General features: G+C 43.8%; 1 pseudogene; it reads left to right on the top strand.

Moving 5' to 3' along the window:
• Window positions 1–8402: 8402 nt before the first annotated feature.
• On the top strand, window positions 8403–9060 carry LOC109706000 (annotated as a pseudogene).
• The last annotated feature ends 358 nt before the right edge of the window (window positions 9061–9418 follow it).

The raw sequence follows: 9418 nt of genomic DNA, 5'->3' as shown, positions 1-9418 counted from the left end.
TTGAGGAATAATATATCTATATGTATAATGTTAATTTTATAATTTTATAAAATGTTAATTTTATAATATTGATGAATAATATATCTATATAGATTGTACATTAAAAAATAAAAAAAAAAAAGATTGATGCAGCTTAAGTTAATTTTATATTTGACTAAAGTTAATTGCGAGAATCACAAGCAATGGTTTCTCTTCTCATTCACTAACTACTGGGGGACTACAATATCTATACTAAAAATTAATTCACTAACTAATGGGGGACTACCATGCCTACTAAAAATATTTGATGTACTTATTGCACCATATATTATTTCTCAACCCCTTAGACATGCGGTCATGTTTGAAATAATTAGTATAGGATAATTTCATTCGTACCCTGAAAATATTAGAAATGTTATAAATAATCTTACAAAATTAGTAATATCAAATCAAACAAAAGAGAACAAGATAAGAAAATATTTAATAAAGTGGAAGAACTATTTCAAAGTATCTTATGGTTGAGAGAGCTCCTTATATTTTTTATATTAGGAAAGATAGTTGTATTTATTTAAAATTATTTCGTAATTTGTCCATAATATTTCATAATTATTCTGAAATTAATTTTTATAACTAAATTTTTAAATTAAATTTTAAAATAACTATCCGCGGCATCGCGCGGGTCCCTTAACTAGTTTGTTTGTTCTTACAAATAAATAAGTTATCAAAATTGGATTGGTTCTTGCCAATGTAAAATAGTCAAAATTTGATTGGTCCTATTCTCACATAATGCACCAGTTCAAGCAAATGGGCATAATAAGGAAGAGATGAAATTGGTGAGGGAGACTAGGAAAATCTAGATAACTATTTCTAAAAATTTTGTACTTGTAGGCTGGTATAACGTGGTGATAAAATTTCTAGGAAGTTCGGAAAAGATGACTCTTAATTAAGATTTTTTCTATGTATTTCTACATCCATATAGATGCATTACATTGGACCCTCTAGTATTCTTTGGAGATGGATGTCAACATAACTTGCTACTTTGAATCATAACTTTTGTAGAAAACGACATGGATGTCAAGAGCTATACGAAGTACTTCATTTAACGAAAGGATAAACCGTCGTTATAAACACATACTCTTGTCGTTAATATGCACTAACGACGGACAATTTGTCCGTCGTGATCCATCGTAAAAGCTTCCTTCATTAAAAACAGTTATGACCAAAATGAACCGCCGGTCGTTATAGACTACTAACGACCAAATCTTTTGTTGTCGTTATTTAGTTACATTAGTAACCACTCTATTTTACAATAACAATCAATTTTACCATCGTAATAGAGATTATGAAAAGTATAATTATCCTATTCATAGTGTTAATAACGACCAAAAATGTCGTCGCTATTATAAATAACGACTACACATTCCGTCGTTAAAAGTATTTCACAAGTATAAAAGAAGATTACGTAACAACGACCACTCATCCCATGTATATTATCAAATATATTCTTCTCAGTGTGCATTAAATCCAAATTATGATGCAACAAAAGGGTTTTCCAATAAGGAAGTTCAAAGAATATACTTTTCTTGTTCCAATTATCACCCCGATTGCTATGTAACGACCCAGCCCACTAGCAATAATAACTCGTTGGGCCCAACCACCGGCTCAAAATGCTTAAGCCCAGTTATTATTAATAGTGTCTAAGTCATTTTATACCCTATTTCCATCTGATGTGGGACTATTGGGGTGTCACAGACTCCCCGCGTTAAGGCCCTGACGTCCTCGTCAGTCCAATCACACACACAGCCCAAGATCACCAGGCAATGTGAGACTCGTCTCGCTAGCCCGTCATCCAGACTCTGGCCCAGCCGAGACTCGCCACACATGTCCAGCTGGTGAACCGGCTCTGATAACAAATGTAACGACCCGACCCGCTAGCAACAATAACTCGTTGGACCCAACAACCCAACCCCCGGGGTCCCTTTTAGTTTGAAACACAGAGGAAAAGCGTCTAAATTTTTTTTTTTTCTGACCACAGGGTATGCCAGATTCGCCACAATACAGAAAATCCACTGTTCACACGGACAAAGTCTCCCCTGTATTTGCACGGCTCCGCACAAATACGACAAGTAAACCGAATACAACCACAACTACATGAATATAGAGATAACTATACATTCATACATTTACCATTCACATCACAGATTTACATTCAATGTCTAAACATAAATCCACAGAAAATCTTTTGAAAACTGTTCCCTACTCGGAAACTTTTATCTTTTAAAAACGCTACCACGAGGGGTAGAAAACCATTTTCCCTTTTCACAAAATCCACGAATTCTATAGTTCATTCAAAACCACATGAATTCGAATAACATAAACCAACTGAACCATGTAATATAAAAGTTATTAATAACAAAAGTAAACAGGGTAGGAACTAAATTGACAAACTAGGTCGGAAGCTCTAGCGACCACTACGAACGTGTTTCACGTCTCGTCTCAACTCTCACCGCCGGCGATACCTGAAAAATGGTAGGGGAGGTGAGAACATGTAAACATGTCTCCCCTCCCAGTGGGTACAGCAAGCCGATGAAGGCGACGAGTACTCACCGGATCAGGAAGAGGTAAACAACAATATGGTAAACAAATACAGATGCTGATACGAAGAAACTACAGTAGCTATAACTGATAACTGAGCAATAAATAAAACTGCTACTATAAGGAATGCAAAGCTGAGCATGCCTCAAGGTAATCAAACCAAAACTGTACCCAATCTGGTGCCTGCTATATTGGTCCGCAGACCTCAAGCGCTGTCTGTCACTGATCTGCACCGACCTGATTCACCCGCCCCACAGGACGACCATCCGGATAAGCACACCTCCGATCGGTGGCCAAACCGACCCGGTGTCGTGAATACCCCCAAGTGCTGTGACTAAGTCATACTAGTATGGTCAATACAAAAACCGGCTGAAGCCGGTGCCTAGGCCGAAGCCAGAAACAAAGGCGTACAACGCCGAACCTCGATCAACCAGATCGAAACACATGACGAGAGAGTCGATGTGTTGCCTGGACCCAATGTCCACAAAGTCCAACCGACCAGCAGGGTCACTGATACGAAGTACGAGAATCGACCAACCAGGTCAACAGATATGGAATGTAACAACCGACCAACCAGGTCAACAGATATGCATATAGTTAGAACTACTCTACCCCTACTTAGGATACTAAGCATGCAAACAGCGAGCAGAGTATAATGGAATAACATGGGTGCAAGGCTTAATATACTATGCAATAGTAACAACAGAAGAGTAAGGGTAAGAAACCATCACCAAGCGTGCACCACTGTACCGACGTCGGATCGAAGTACCCACCTGTAAGGATGTCGCATCTGTCTCCTGACTGCAAAAGAATATCAACCGGACCTAAGGAAGGTCCACCGGGTTAGTGTCTAACCTACCACTAATAACCATTGACTCCACATCCCACAACCTAATGCCATGGAGATCGGTTTCCCAAAACCGACTACCGTAACTCGTCGGAAGTCCCGAAAATCGCACCGGGACTCCGCCGGGATCCACAAACTATCCCGGAACACACCGACTCATGCTACGAGTCACTCGCTACCACTATACATAAATAATCATCACGAAGCACCGTTGGAAGAATTCCGAACCGAACCCACGTTCCGTCGGCGGATTTCGCCGAGAAACGTGCCGGAAATCACTTTTCGATTTCCACAAGAGCTTGGGGCCTTGGACAATCAGTCCATAGGTTATCCACTGCCCGCACATGCTGCCAACAGCAGCCACGACGAACGAAAATGCATAAAAGCCCACCTGATTACCCAAAATCACATTATTTTATGTGATTTCGGGGCTTTTATGACTCGCTAGCGCGACCTGAGGGTTATTTAGCTGAACCGAGACACCCGTTGATAGGTCTCGAGGTGCTGGAGGCCGTGCTCACCTTTCGGAGCACTTCCGGCTACCGTGGCACGTGCACGAGCGACGCGAAAGTCAGCGAAACAGCGCGCACAGGGTATAAATCGCGTCGAACTCGCTAACCAGGGAATCTCAGACCTAAACGAAGGTGAGCATGATGTTCAGCACAGAAAGAGGATGATCGTGCTCACTTTCTTCATCATCGGGCTGCCTTCGGATCGCCGAAACCGCGATCCGAACCTTAAACAGTGTGCAGAAACAGTACTAATTACACTCACCGGAGCAGGGCTTGCACAACTTGGCCAGCGGCGGCCGGACGACGGGCGTACCGGAGGCAGGCGGGTACCGGCGATGGAGGAATACCGGGGCGCGCATCGGCCGGCGTCAGGAGGCGGCGGCAGCGACGGGCATTGATGCCCTAGCCGCACGAAATGGTGGGGAGATCGGCTCCAGCTCAGCCGGTGGCGGAGCTCTGGCGACGGGGAGCCGGCGGCGGACGAATGCGGCCAGCCTGGGAGTGCCGGCGCTCACGCTAACTGGCGGCGGAAGGCGGCGGTGGCTCGCAGCTCAGGCGCGGCCACCCGAGCTCGGCTCAGCAGAGGGTCGCGCGGCCGCGCCCAAGGCGTGCGGCGGCGACGGCGGCCAATCTGGCCAGACGCGGGGGTGCCTTCGGTCATGAGGGAGGTCGGCGATGTGTTCCCTGTCAGCGGCGACGCGGGGGAGGCGATGCGGCCATTCCTCTGCCCGTGCTGGAGTGGGCGGCCCCAGAGTTCACGCGCGGCGGTCGGCGGCGCCCGGGGACGACGGGGAGGGGCGCCGGAGGTCTCCGGAGATGCCAGGAGAACGGCGCGGCCGGCGGGAAGCAGCGGCGGCGCGAGGAGGCAGGGATCACCCAGGCTCGGCCTGGGTGACTGCTGTTAGCCGCAGGAAGCTAGAGCGGCTCCGGCGGCGCATGGGGACGGTGGAGGCCGGCGGCGATGGTGCCGAGATGGGCCTCGGCTAGAGGAAGGAGCTTAGTCACGAGTTGGTGCCATCTGAGCTCAAGAGTTGAGGAAGGTGGTGGCTAGGTGGAGAGGATGGTGGAGGAGAGGCCGATCTAGGTTTTCGGCGGCCGGGGACGCTCGCCGGTGACCGGGGCATGCGCACTGGGTGGACAGGGGGAGCTAAGTCAACTAGGAGTGCTAAGGTTAGCCGAGGGATGGATTAGGGTTAGGGTTTCACATGGGAAACCCTAAAGCTACTATATATACATCAAGGTTTAATTGCCGCTTACTCCTCCGAAGACAAATATTTTTAACCCGGTCCCTGCCCGTGCGTGTAATATGCGAGTACGCACCCCGACGTTCGAAATCTCGTGAAACGGCACATAAAATGTTAGATCTTTTCGCGATTTCTCCATTTTGCTAATTTTGACCTCTAAGTGAAAACTATGCAAATACTGGAGATCCGTCTGTCGATTTTCGATCCGACTGCACCATCGCATTCAGCACGTCGGGGGCATCAAAACTACAATCTTGTTTCATCAGATTTGGTCACAGATTCGCGACGGAACCCATCTGCTCTCTAACTAATCCATATATCACACATATACCAATGTGTAAACTAATTAAACCAAGTTTCGCATTTGAAATCGACTTCCCTACCACTAGTAGGGACTCGAAATATTCTTCACCCTACTCCAGGTCACAAGTAGGGAGCACGAGGAGCTTTAGAATGCACGAATAGCAAAGAGCGAAAACCCTCTTTTTTGATAAAACTCCTTTTTCTCGAAAATCGTGCATTAGATCTAAAATCCGTCTGTACCGTTGGTTCCAGAATAGCTGAACCGATCGAAACAAGCTATTGGATCGCTATGAACGGAGTCTGATACGCGCCGAAAGCCAACTCTACTCTGTGTCTTCTCCGAAAAACCGGATTTACTATTCACTTAAGTAAAAACTATTAATCGCATATCTTCTTCATTTTAGCTCATTTTCTCCTGAAACTTAACGAGTGCTTATGTAATTAAATTACACACAGGAACATCATCAATAGAGAGTTAAGTTGCACTACCAAAAACTCAGTCCTTACATGCTATGTGATATTTTTACCTTTTTATTAATAGCTTTTGTTAAGATGATCCCTTCGAGATCTTGCACTAGTTCCAAGATTTCATCACCGCTAAATAGCTTTGGTGCCCAACCTCGCTCCTTGGTGCCATCAAAAGAACATTTATAATTTCTCCATTTGTGCTTACTATGCAAATATCGTCGATGACCCATATAACATTGCTTGCCACCATTGGTTAACCTAATAGAAAAAGTATTTTTATTGCAACAAGGACATGCTAGTTTTCCCTTTGTACTCCATCCAGATAGATTTGCATAAGCCGGAAAATCATTAATTGTCCACAACAAAGCTGCATGTAATAAAAAATTTTGTCGTGTTGATGCATCAAATGTTTCAACACCTACTTCCCATACACCACAACAAAAATGATTTTTAGTAGCGACTTTTTGGTGACGACAGGCACTGTCGCCACCAATGTAAATAATATGGTGGCAACATTTATTTGTCGTCACCAATGCATAGCAAATGGCGGCGACATATAAGAGTCGCCACCGATATGGAAATGCATTGGCGGCGACATATAAGAGTCGCCACCGTCGCCGGTAAAAAAATAGAGTACTAGTGGCAATAATTGTCGCCACGATATTTCCTTATCCAGCTCGCCATATTTTCCCTCCTTTTTTTTTCAACACGCACCAACCCATCATTTCATAAAGACATTTTTACCCTTACTTGTTCAATATCTATTACATAAGTATTGGGGGCTTTATTGTCTATTTACATATAAAAAAATAAAATAAAATTGCAGCTATAAAAAATTCTTTACCTAACCCATCTACTCTTTTCTCTCTCAGTTACCCTCCCCGTCCCCTCCGCCTCCGCCATCGGGAGCAAGCCCCGCGCCTCCGCCGCCTGCGGCTCCAGCACCCCCATGGGGGGCTTCCACAGCTGCTTCGCCTTCAAGCCAGAGTCGCCTCGTCGAGCACGTGCTACTCGCCTTCCAGCCATAGCCGCAGGTGGAACCGCCCTCGAGGTTGACCCACTTAAAGAGCCGCAGGTGGAGCCGTAGGTGGAGCCGCAGGTGGAGGCGCCACGAGGCCCAGCAGCGCCAGCTCCTTGGTCGCCAACCGGTCCTCGACCAGCCCGACCAGCTTATCGTCGAGCAGCTATGCGTATCCCCTGCTTCGACTTCACCTGGAGCGGCAACTCCAGCACCCGCGTCGCCGCCATCCTTGCCTCCTACAAGGTTAGGGTTTCGCTCCTCTCTCTTTCCCCCAATTTTCCATTTCTCTCTACGAGGCATCGTCAATGTGGATTACAATCTGGTCCACCGTGGACTAGTCTAAGGACCTTACCCTCTTGGGACGTCATATAATGTTTTAGTGTTGGATTTTATTGGGTTATCGGATGTTTTGTGATTTAAAACTTGTTAAGATTTTATTTTGTCGGTTTTATCTTTATTTAATCCTTATCTTTATCTTTTTCTAATCCTAATCTTTCTCCGTATAATATTAGGCTTATCTTGTTCTACACGGATTTGACACGTTGAAATAAGATTCTCGCCTTGATTATAAATATGGGGCGAGGGTGCACGAGTTAATTATTGATAATAATAACCCGAGTATACCTAAACCCTTTCGTCTTTTTCTACTTTCTCGCTATTAATTTTCACCGAGTTTTTATTGCTGGATCTGAAACTGGTTGGGTTCGTCTTGCGGCACCTTGAAAGCGTGCCGACGGGGTGGAACATGGTCGTTATATCGCTAGGAGTAATTGCCGGGAAGCCTCGCACGTGGAGGGGCAATTTCGCTTCTAGGACAGTGCTCTGCACGTCTCGATCCACAGGCCTTATCTAAACCTTATCTTTACAATACTTTTGTTTAATTTTGTTTTGTCATTTTTATAAACTTGAACTTTAATTTTCGATTTGGTTTTTAAAGAATATTGTAATAAAAGATCAGAAAAATTTTCCAACAATCTAGAAGCGAAAATTTTTTAATTAATTTAATCTTTCTGTTTCTTTTATTATTTTTATTATAGTTATTAAAATATTTCTTTTCTATAAATTAATAAATATTTCGTAAACTCTTTGAATAAAATATAGAATAATGATGTCCGACTAAACCATCTAATTTCATCTGGCATGTTACGAACACATGAAAATTACAAGCGATCTAGCGTACTCGAATGAAATAGGCAAATGGTCTTTGGATAGCTGTTGAGTTCACTCAAAAGACAACAACATGATTCTTCTTAAGATGCCTGTAATTAATTGAAGTTGAAGCCGGAGCCCTTAATTAATTAATTAGTGCCACCGAGCGTATGGACGCATGCATGAATCTGGTGTCACGTTAATTTATTTCCTTCAATCAAATGCGTTTTCTTTATTCTCCTTTTAGTTTTCTTTATTCTTTTTTTAGTTTTAGGCCTATCTCAGTATAGAAAATGACCGCACTGGATGCCACGAGGGCGGAGCTTGCCCTCTTAATACTGTATCTAAACAAAGCAGAAGCCAGGGATAAGATTTGTCGAGCTATCCAGTACGGATCAAAGTTTCTTAGCAATGGAGAACCCTGCCATGCACAGAATGTTGACAAAACGACTAGTCTGGCTCGAAAAGTTTTTCGACTTTTTAAGTTTGTTAATGATCTACATGCCCTTATTAGTCCGGTGCCACAAGCAACTCCTTTTCCTCTGATTTTACTTGGAAAGTCCAAAAATGCATTGGTAGCCCTTTTTAAGTTTGTTAATGATCTACATGCCTTTATTGCTGGCTGGGTTCTTCTACTTGCGGTACAATAATTGAGTTGGCAGAACTCCACCGGCTATCCAAATCAATGAAGAAATTAGAGAAGCAATTGAAACATTCAAACAAATACGAAGATGAGGAATATCGAGCGAAGCTAAAGAAGTCCAATGAGAGGTTGCTTGCTCTTATTAAATTATCTATGGATCTGACGGTAGCCATTGGGCTTCTACAGCTGGCACCGAAGAGGGTGACTCCGCGTGTTACTGGAGCATTTGGATTTATTAGCTCCCTCATCTCTCTTGTTATCAGTAGCTTCCTGCCCAATCAAAGGCCAAAACGACTTGAGGAAGTTTACATTACGTCCATAGACGATGTTGCTACCAGAGTAATAAACGCACTTAAACAACCGACGAGGGTGGGAGAGGCCATTCATGTAATCTGGTTGGCAAAGATAAATGCGCAAGCTTCTTTATCTTTTTCGATGATTATTAGTTTAGGCGCACCCAAGAACTTGTGGGGGGAAGTTTTGATTTCTGCATGTGTGATTTTGAATAGAATTCCCCACAAGAATTCTAATGTGTCTCTGTATCGACCAGTCACTAATACTGAAGCCAATCCTATCCGAAGCTCAGAAACACTACATCCTCCCCCACTACAAAAAGTTTCGTCCGCGAAACTGAATCATACCTCAATCCTAAGCCTC

Source organism: Ananas comosus, unplaced genomic scaffold (genome assembly GCF_001540865.1).
Source record: "Ananas comosus cultivar F153 unplaced genomic scaffold, ASM154086v1, whole genome shotgun sequence".
Taxonomy (NCBI): Eukaryota; Viridiplantae; Streptophyta; class Magnoliopsida; order Poales; family Bromeliaceae; genus Ananas; species Ananas comosus.
Note: the sequence above shows the minus strand (reverse complement) of the source record. Positions and strands in the feature narration are given on the sequence as shown.